At 51.8% G+C, this 8,760-nt stretch overlaps 1 protein-coding gene across 4 annotated transcripts in view; it reads left to right on the top strand.

Annotated features, from left to right (window-relative positions):
• Nucleotides 1-1,044: 1,044 nt before the first annotated feature.
• CTTN (cortactin) overlaps nt 1,045-8,760 on the top strand; it is a 38,416-nt gene continuing 30,700 nt past the window's right edge. For all 4 annotated transcript variants that reach the window (XM_058526183.1, XM_058526182.1, XM_058526181.1 and 1 more), the window contains exons 1-2: nt 1,045-1,114; nt 6,878-6,973. The gene's annotated coding sequence lies outside the window, so the exon portion shown is untranslated. The remainder of the gene's footprint in view (nt 1,115-6,877; nt 6,974-8,760) is intronic.

Below are 8,760 nucleotides of genomic sequence, written 5' to 3'. Positions count from 1 at the left end.
AGTGGTGGGTAGCTCTGCACCCAGGATCTGAACTTGCGAACCCTGGGCTGATGAAGCAGAGCGTGTGAATTTAACCACTACGCCACTGCGCTGCCCCCCATGACCTTCTATCTCTGATGCATATCTGGCATTCTCTGGATGGAAGGATGGATGGATGATGAATGGATGGATGGATGGATGTTTGGGTGGATGAATGGATGATGGATGGATGTACGTATGCGTGGGTGATGGATAGAGGGATAGGTGATGGGTGGATGGAGAATGGATGGATGGATAGATGTGTGGGTGATGTATGTATGTATGTATGATGGAAGGATGGATGGTTGCTGGATGAATGAATAGATGATGGGTGGGTGGATGGATGGATGGATGAATGGAGGCTGGGTGGAGAAGATGGATGGTGGATGGATTTATGGATGTGTGGGTGATGGATGATGGATGGATGATGATGGATGGATGGATAGATGTGTGGGTGATGGATGACGGATGGATGGACGGAGAATGGAAGGATGGATAGACGTGTGGGTGATAGATGGAGGGATGGACGGGTGGATGATGAAGACGCTCGTCCGTCCAGTTGACTGGCCGTCACAGTCACCTCTCCTAGTCCTCATGGCTCAAGCGCCTGGCACTGGCCACAGGCCTGGCTCACTTTCCTTTCTCACCCCGGGCCGCGCTATGAATCCTGGAGTACCACCTCGGATCGTCTGCATCTCGGCACACTGTCGCCCGCACACGGTGGGCGCTCCGTCCATCTGTGTATGTATATGCGAATGCGTTCTGTCTAGGCGGGCTTTGCAGGCTCGCTCCCCGGCAGAGCTCGCGCCTGCGCTGGCGGTGGGCAGTGGGCGCTGCCCGTGCACGTGGGCGAGGGAGGCGGCAGGGGGCGGGGATTCAGGCAGCCCGGGCTCGACGCCGCTCCCACCGCGCGCTCTCCCGGAGCTCCCGCGGCCGCTGACGGGGCGGGGCGGGGCGTGCCGGGGGGGGGCGGGGCCTCGGCGGGACCCGGATGCGGCCCCGCCCCCGCCCGCGGAACCGGAAGTGGAGCCGGGCGCCTGGAAGCGGCGGGCGCGGTGGGGCAGAGCTGAGGCGGCCCGGACCGACCCAGGCGGCGGTGAGCGAGCGCGGCTTCCGCCGGGCGGGCAGGGCCGGCCCCCCCGCTCGCTCCCGGGGCGCCCCCGGGCCCCGAAACGGGAAGGAAGCGGCGGCCGCGGCGGTCTAGCCGCTCTTCCGCTCGCGGTTTCGGGGCGGGCGCGGGGGAGGGTTCCCCGGGCGGGGGGGGCGGGGGCCGCGGGGAGGGCCGGGGGGGGAGGGCCGGGGGCCGAGGTTAGGGGGGCCGGGAGGTGCGGGCCGGGGCTGAGGCGGCGGGGCTGGGGCCTGCGGGGGGCGGGGAGGAGGGGGCAGGTCTGAGGGGTCAGGGGTTCCAGCGGGAGGGGCCGGGGCTGCGGGCAGGAGGGAGAGGAGGGGAGCAGACGGGGAGAGGGTCTGGAGTCTCAGGGGGCTGCCCGGGACCCAGGGGACTAGGGGAAGACGGCGGAGGGCCGAGGGTCGGATGGGGGCGAAGTAGGAGAGGGGCCCTGCGGGGAGGGGGTCGGGATCGGGGGGTTAGGGGAAGGAGGTGGAGGGCCGAGGATCAGAGGGGGGCCAGGTGCCTTGGGGGGAGGAGGTCAGGGATCTAGGGGAAGGAGGTCGGGGCCCAGGGCCTTAGGGGAGGGGGATGCAGGGCCGAGGGGGAGGGGTTGGGGGTGCGCTGGGGTTGAGGTAGGAGAGGGGCCCTGCGGGGAGGGGGTCGGCATCGGGGGTTTAGGGGAAGAGGGTGCAGGGCCGAGGGGGAGAGTCTAGGAGTACGAGGGGTCGAGGTAGGAGAGGGGCTGTCCCTGGCGCCCGGGCGGGGCCTTGTAGCCCGGCTCCTGCGCCCGCACCTGGCCCGCACCTCCCGGCAGGTTTTGCAATCGGGTCAATGGAAATGCAGCGACACGCGCAGCTGCAGGCGGCTGAGAGGCTCTCTATTTGGAGCAGCCCCTCCTCTCGGTGTTTTGGAAATCACCAGAAAGGTGCTTCTGGGTTCTCTGTTTCTTTGATTTGGATCGCCTGAATATTGCAGCGGGAGCTTGATCCCCGCTGGAGGTCTCGGGTGGGGAGAGTGCAGGGCTTCCTCCGCCGCTGTGTGGACGTGTCGGGCCTGTTGGGGAGGAGTCCATCTTCCGCTGAACGCAGCTCTGGCGGCGGCCCCAGTGAGCGCTCCCTCCCCGTGATGCTCGCCTGAGCTCAGGGTCGACTGGCCCCACGGTGCTGTGTCCGGTTAATCCCCCAGGTCCTGATCGCGTGATTTCAGCCTGGCCCCCGGCTGGCCGAGGGCTGGGAAGGGCGCTGGCGGTGGGCCCTGCTCCCTGTGTCTGGCCGCGGGGGGAGGAGTCCCTGCCCCACTGCATGGAGGCCATCCTGTCTCTCTCTTCCCTGGTTGGAAAAGTGCTCCCAGATCCTCAAGGAGCGAAGAAGCATCCTAAAGGCGACTTTGAGACACTCTAGAAGAAGGAGCCAAGGGGGTGCAGAGTCCTTTTTGATACTCTGTTCACCAGTAACTGGAAGTTACCCCCACCCCCTAGATGACTTGTAGTGGAAGCATTTTGTTGGACTTATTCTTAAAACACTTTTAAGTGAACGTAATTGGTGATTCAGACCTTTGGTCGGTGCTGTGCAGTAGGTGCTCAGAAGGGGCATGGTTGAGTGAGTGAGTCATTGTGAGTGCCGGGTACTGCCTCATGCAGTCTGCCAGTGTCCTGGGGCAGCCGGGAGCTGGCTCAGGGTCCTATCAGAGCTCTGGTCCTTCCCTTTTGTCAGTGTGCAAGCAAGTGCTTTTAGTAAACTGAGTGAGTGTGCCCAGACAGGGGTGGGCGGGGTTTCCTCTGAGTAATCGTGGTGTAGGGAGTGGGCCTCAGATGGCTTTGTGTTCTCCCTGGTTTTCTGCTCCACTGCAGAGAGAGGGGAATGGAAAGCTAGTTCTGCATGGGGGGTTTTATCATTTCAAACACTCTCCTATGGAGGAGTTTTTCACTCTGTTTTTACGGCAGTGCAAGATGACCTCACACTTGTGAGTTGATTGGTACGTGTGACATTTGCAACGAAGGTTTACTATTAGTGGTGCTGGATAGAGGCGTTATCTTTTTTTTTTTTTGTGAGGAAGATCAGCCCTGAGCTAACATCCATGCCAATCCTCCTCTTTTTGCTGAGGAAGACCGGCTCTGAGCTAACATCTATTGCCAATCCTCCTCTTTTTTTTTTTTCCCCCAAAGCCCCAGTAGATAGTTCTATGTCATAGCTGCACATCCTTCTAGTTGCTGTATGTAGGATGCGGCCTCAGCATGGCTGGAGAAGTGGTGCGTTGGTGCGTACCCGGGATCCGAACCCGGGCTGCCAGCAGCAGAGCTCGCGCACCCAACCGCCAAGCCACGGGGCCAGCCCTACCTTATCTTTTTTTTGAACAGTATCTTTTGGTAACAACTTTATTGAGATATGATTCACGTACCATACAGTTCACCCATTTAAAGGATACAATTCCCTAGATTTTAGAATTTCCAACCATTTAGTGAGCAACCTTCACCACAATCAGTTTTAGATTAATTTCATCATCTCATAAGAAACACTGTTACCCCCTCCCCCCAACACTAGGCAGCCACTGATCTTTTTTTTGTGTGTGTGTGTGAGGAAGATTGGCCCTGAGCTAACATCTGTGCTCATCTTCCTCTATTTTACATGGGATGCCGCCGCAGCATGGCTTGACAAGCGGTGCATCAGTGCGCGCCTGGGATCCGAACCTGCGAACCCTGGGCTGCCAAAGTGGAGCGCTTGCACTTAACCGCTACGCCACCGGGCTGGCCCCTTCTGATCTACTTTTGTCTCTAGATTTGCCAGTTGTGGACATTTCCTATAAATGAGACTGTATAATATACGGTCTTTTGTGTCTGGCTTCTTTCACTGAGCATGATGTTTTCAAGAGTCATCCATGTTGTAGCGTGTGTCAGGACCTCACTCCTTTTTATTGCTGAATAATATTCCACTGTGTGGAGAAAGCACATCTTACATTTGGGTTGTTTTCACTTTTTGGCTATTATGAAGAATGCTGCTGTGAACATTCATGTACAAGTTTTTGTGTGGACCTAAGTTTTCGGTTCTCTTGGGTGCGTACCTAGGAGTGGAATTGCTGGGTCGTACGGTAACTCTGTTTAACCTTTTGAGGAACTGCCAGACTGTTTTCATTTTACATTCCAACAGTATAAGAAGGTTCTGATTTTTCCAAACCCTCGCCAAACTTGTTATTGTCTGTCTGTCTGATTTTAGCCATCCTCAAACACATGGGGTGGTATTCCATTGTGGTTTTTTTGTGTGTGTGTGTGTGAGGAAGATCAGCCCTGAGCTAACATCTGTTGCCAATCCTCCTCTCTTTGCTGAGGAAGATTGGCCCTGGGCTAACATCCGTGGCCATCTTTCTCTACTTTATATGTGGGACGCCTGCCACAGCGTGGCTTAATTAGTGGTGCATAGGTCTGGGCCCAGGATGCAAACCTGTGAACCCCGGGCCTCGGAAGTGGAGTGCGTGAACTTAACTACTGCGCCGCAGGGCCTGCCCCTCATTGTGGTTTTGATTTGCGTTTCCTTGATGGTTAATGATACTGAGTATCTTTACATGAGCTTATTAGCCATTTGTGTGTCTTTGGAGAAATGTCTGTTCAGAGTCTTCGCCCATTTTAAACTGTGGTTAATTGTCCTTTTTATTATTGACTTGTAAGAGTTCTTTATTCTGGATATATGATTTGAAAATAGTTTCTCACGGGCCGGCCCCGTGGCTTAGTGGTTAAGTGCGTGCGCTCCGATGCAGGCGGCCCGGGTTCGGATCCTGGGCGCGCACAGACGCACTGCTTCTCCGGCCATGCTGAGGCCGCGTCCCACATACAGCAACTAGAAAAATGTGCAACTATGACATACAACTATCTACTGGGGCTTTGGGGGAAAAATAAATAAAATTATAAAAAAAAAAAAAGAAAATAGTTTCTCTCATTCTGTGAATTGTCTTCGCTTTCTTGATGGTATCCTTTGAAGCTGAAGGTTTTAAATTTTGTCCAATTTCTCTATTTTTTTCCTCCTCCTTGTCCTTTTGGTCTCACGTCTAAGAACTATAGCCAAACTCAAGGTTATGAAAATCTATACCTGTGTTTTCTTCTAAGAGGCTAATAGTTTTAGCTCAGACATTTAGGTCTTCGATCCATTTTTTTGTTAATTTTGTGTGTGATGTGAGGCAGAGGTCCAGAGGCATTATCTTTGGATCCCCCCCTCAAAATACCCAAGCTTTTAATTTTTCAAACAGTTATATTTGTGATTTTCTTTTGATTTAAAATATTGGGAGGGCAATAAATTATTGTAGATTTGAGGCAATCACTAGCTGCCCTTGGGTCGATTTTTATAGATGCTTGCTGATTACAGGAGTAACTGCAGTCCCCAGAATGTACTAAGCAACCCACGGAAGTTAGGATTTCCTAAAGGGCCTGGGGAGAGGGGGAGTGACTAGTAGGGTCAGGAACTGGATAGGAAATTGAGCCCGGATGGTCCCCAACGTACGATGGTTCATTCGACTTAGAGGTTTTCGTATGATGGCACGAATGCGATAAGCATCCAATAGAAACTGTACTTCGAATTGTGAATTTTGGTCTTTTCCTGGGCTAGTGATATATGGTAGGAAATTCTCTCATGGTGCTGGAGCCACAGCTCCCAGTCAGCGATCACGAGGGTGAACAACCCATACGCTTACCACCATTCTGTACCCATCCAGCCATTCCGTTTTTTACTCTCAGTGCAATATTCAATCAGTTACGTGAGATGTACAACCCTTTAAAAATAGGCTTTGTGTGAGATGATTTTGCCCAACTGTAGGCTAATGTAAGTGTTCTGAGCCCATTTAAGGTAGGTTAGGCTAAGCTAGGATGTTCAGGAGGTTAGGTGTATTAAATGCCTTTTTGACTTAGGATGTTTTCAACTTACAATGGGTTTATCGGACGGAACCCCATTGTAAGTTGAGGCAGGTCTGTATGGGGGAGGCTAGCAAAGCATTTTCCCTCTGGTTCCTAATGCGTGACAAGCTGCACGCTGAAGTGAGTGGCTCGTGCCTGTGACCGGCTTGTTCCTAGGGGACAGGGGCATTTTATTCATACTAGGAACAAGGGCATTTTATTCATCTGATCTGTAAGTCGAGCAGTGCGGTGACCAGTCGAGGCTGTTGTATAGGCTCAGGGAAAAGGTGGTGAGTTGGTTTTGGGGAATCGGAGTCTGGATCTCGGGCAGTAACCTGGTCTGTGCATTAGAAATGCAGCCTGTTTCTGCTCTGCTCCCTGAGTGGGCCCACTTCAATTCCCCGTAGCCGTCATCGTGCTGGTTTTCCTCCCAGCCACATCCTGATCCCTTCAGGGAGTGTTTTTCTTATATTATTTTTTTAAGAAACTCACGGTAAGAGAATTTTATTATTTTTAGCAATGTCATAAATTAGAATGAACAAAAAATGAACATCCATGAGAATTACAGCAAACAGAAAACGTATACCAGCAGTCGAGGCCATCGTGTCTGTTTGCATTAAGAAGAAACTTCATACAGTTATGAATCTTTAGACACTTCTTATTTTTGTGGTTTCTCCATGTGTCTGAAAATCGGTTGAGCTTTTTGGTTAGTAAAATGCAAATCTCTCCATCCTCTTTTCAGAGTCCCTTACGAAACCCTGTCGTGTTGGGAGGATTTCAGAGAGATTCTCAAAGGCTTTCCGCACATAAGGATTTGCGCAGAGTGCCTGTCAACAGACATCCTTCTGAACTTTTTACCTTTAATCTCTTCACAGACAGAGTCATTCCCAAATGCCTGGAAACTCCTCATCGGATTACTGTGTTTTCAGCAGAGTTTTGTGAACGGCCTTTTCTCTTCAACCAGGAAGAAGGTTTGTGCATTGTGAACATTCTGTATTCTCTTCCCTTAGCTGGTCAGGGTAAATCCTTTATCAGGAGAAGGAGGGAGTGTCTTCCCGCTGAGTTTGCAGAGATAGGGACAGTAATTTTCCGGGAGGAAATTTCCTTGTTTAAAAACTGAAGTCAAGTTTCTAGTGTTGCCTGTGGTTTAGAAAGAGGAGGGGCTTCCAGAAAACTCTGGAGTGGAAGAACAGGAAGGATCCCTGTCGTCCCAGGGGAGTGATCTGGCCTCTTGTACCTGTTCTGTGGAAGGTGGGAGGAGCCACTAGGCGAATGTAATGGAGCACAGAGAAGTGCTCGCCCTGCCCACCAGTGAAGCAGGCTTCCAGAAAGATCGGCGAGATTGGCCTCTGCTAATGTTTTCCTGATGAGTCTGAAAAAGTAGCAGGCGAAGACGGCTGCTTTCCCCTTTGCCTTGGGTTAAGGTTAGCCTAGTAGGCCCTTTTGTCTGACCAGTTTTCTCAGTGGTTGGAGCTGCAGGCAGCTGAAGTCCCGCAGATGGGCAGCCCTCGTCTAGGACAGTGTGGTGCCGTGGGGCAAACTTGACTGGGGGAGGCAGAGACTGGGCAGATGATTTGACTTCCGGGTTACAGCTGTTTCTTCACGGAAATGGGCGCATTGGGACGAGAGTATCTGGTTGTGCCTTCCAGGGCTGAGGTTTTCGTCTGTTTGCTCTCTAAGATTGTGTCAATAGCAGATTACATCTGGGACATTCTTGCCGTGCTTTGGGATGGGGAACGAGTTTCGAGGTGGCCTTGAAGGGGCGTTGTTGGTCCTGCCCTGGCTGGCAGCAGACAGTTCCCTGTCTGCTGAAGTCAGCAGCGGGAGTCCCATCTGGACACTTGGGAGCACTGTGCCCTGATGCGCCCCTCGCCACCACCTTGCGTCTGGACTTGAGACCCAGCAGCGCTGGAGGATGGACCTAGATGGGAGATCCTCAGGCTTGCGAAGGCTTTTGTCCTGTCTTCATTCAAGCCACAGAAGGCATGAGTTGGGCATCCTCAGTTCAGACCCCTGGATGGAGCTTCCAGTTGATTGAATTAAAATGGTCTTTCAGTTGCTTCCTGGCCTATGTGAAGTTTTATTAGTACTTTTGTGGAAAATGTGTCAATTCTTTTCATACATGGTTTTCTTTTGAAAGCCTTAAAGCTTAGATTTTACCTTTGCAGTTAACGAAAAGAATTATCTGGTTCGCATCTGCAGCTGTTTCATTGTTCTCTATGCTGGATAAAAACCTTATCATCTTAAAGTGCCGAGGAAGAGAGGTGACAGCCCGTCCTCAGCTTGCCTAATACAGGAAACGTTGGCATTTTATATGCTGTTTCCCCAAATTGATGGCAAAGCAACCCTCTAATAAATTACCTGAAACTTTTATTTAAATTGTCAGCATCTGAGTTAAGAGAAATCACTGTTACATTTCCAGTAAGTACTTGAAATCAAAATGGATGCTCTTTTTGTTAAAATTGTGATAAAAAATATGTGACGTAAAATTTACCGTTGGCGACATTTAGTCCATTCACAGTGTTGGGCAACCCAAAAGGGATGCTTATTTGTTTGGGCAGCACTGGTGTCGTAAGACTGTGGAACAGGGCTGTGTTCCCAACCAGTGAGGTAAGTGCACGTGTGACTTTTTTATCTTCCAGAGAACTTTCTCCCTTGAGTTGAAGCCAGAGTGTTCCTGGTGTGTTTCTGACGCTGTTTGAGAGTAGTGTTAGAAAGTAGCATTACCTCTCTTGTTCCTCTGCTGTCCTGCCAGCAC

The sequence above is a fragment of the Diceros bicornis genome, chromosome 31 (genome assembly GCF_020826845.1).
Source record: "Diceros bicornis minor isolate mBicDic1 chromosome 31, mDicBic1.mat.cur, whole genome shotgun sequence".
Lineage (NCBI taxonomy): Eukaryota > Metazoa > Chordata > Mammalia > Perissodactyla > Rhinocerotidae > Diceros > Diceros bicornis.
The sequence above is the reverse complement of the archived record's forward strand: the minus strand, read 5'-3'. Positions and strand labels throughout refer to the sequence as shown.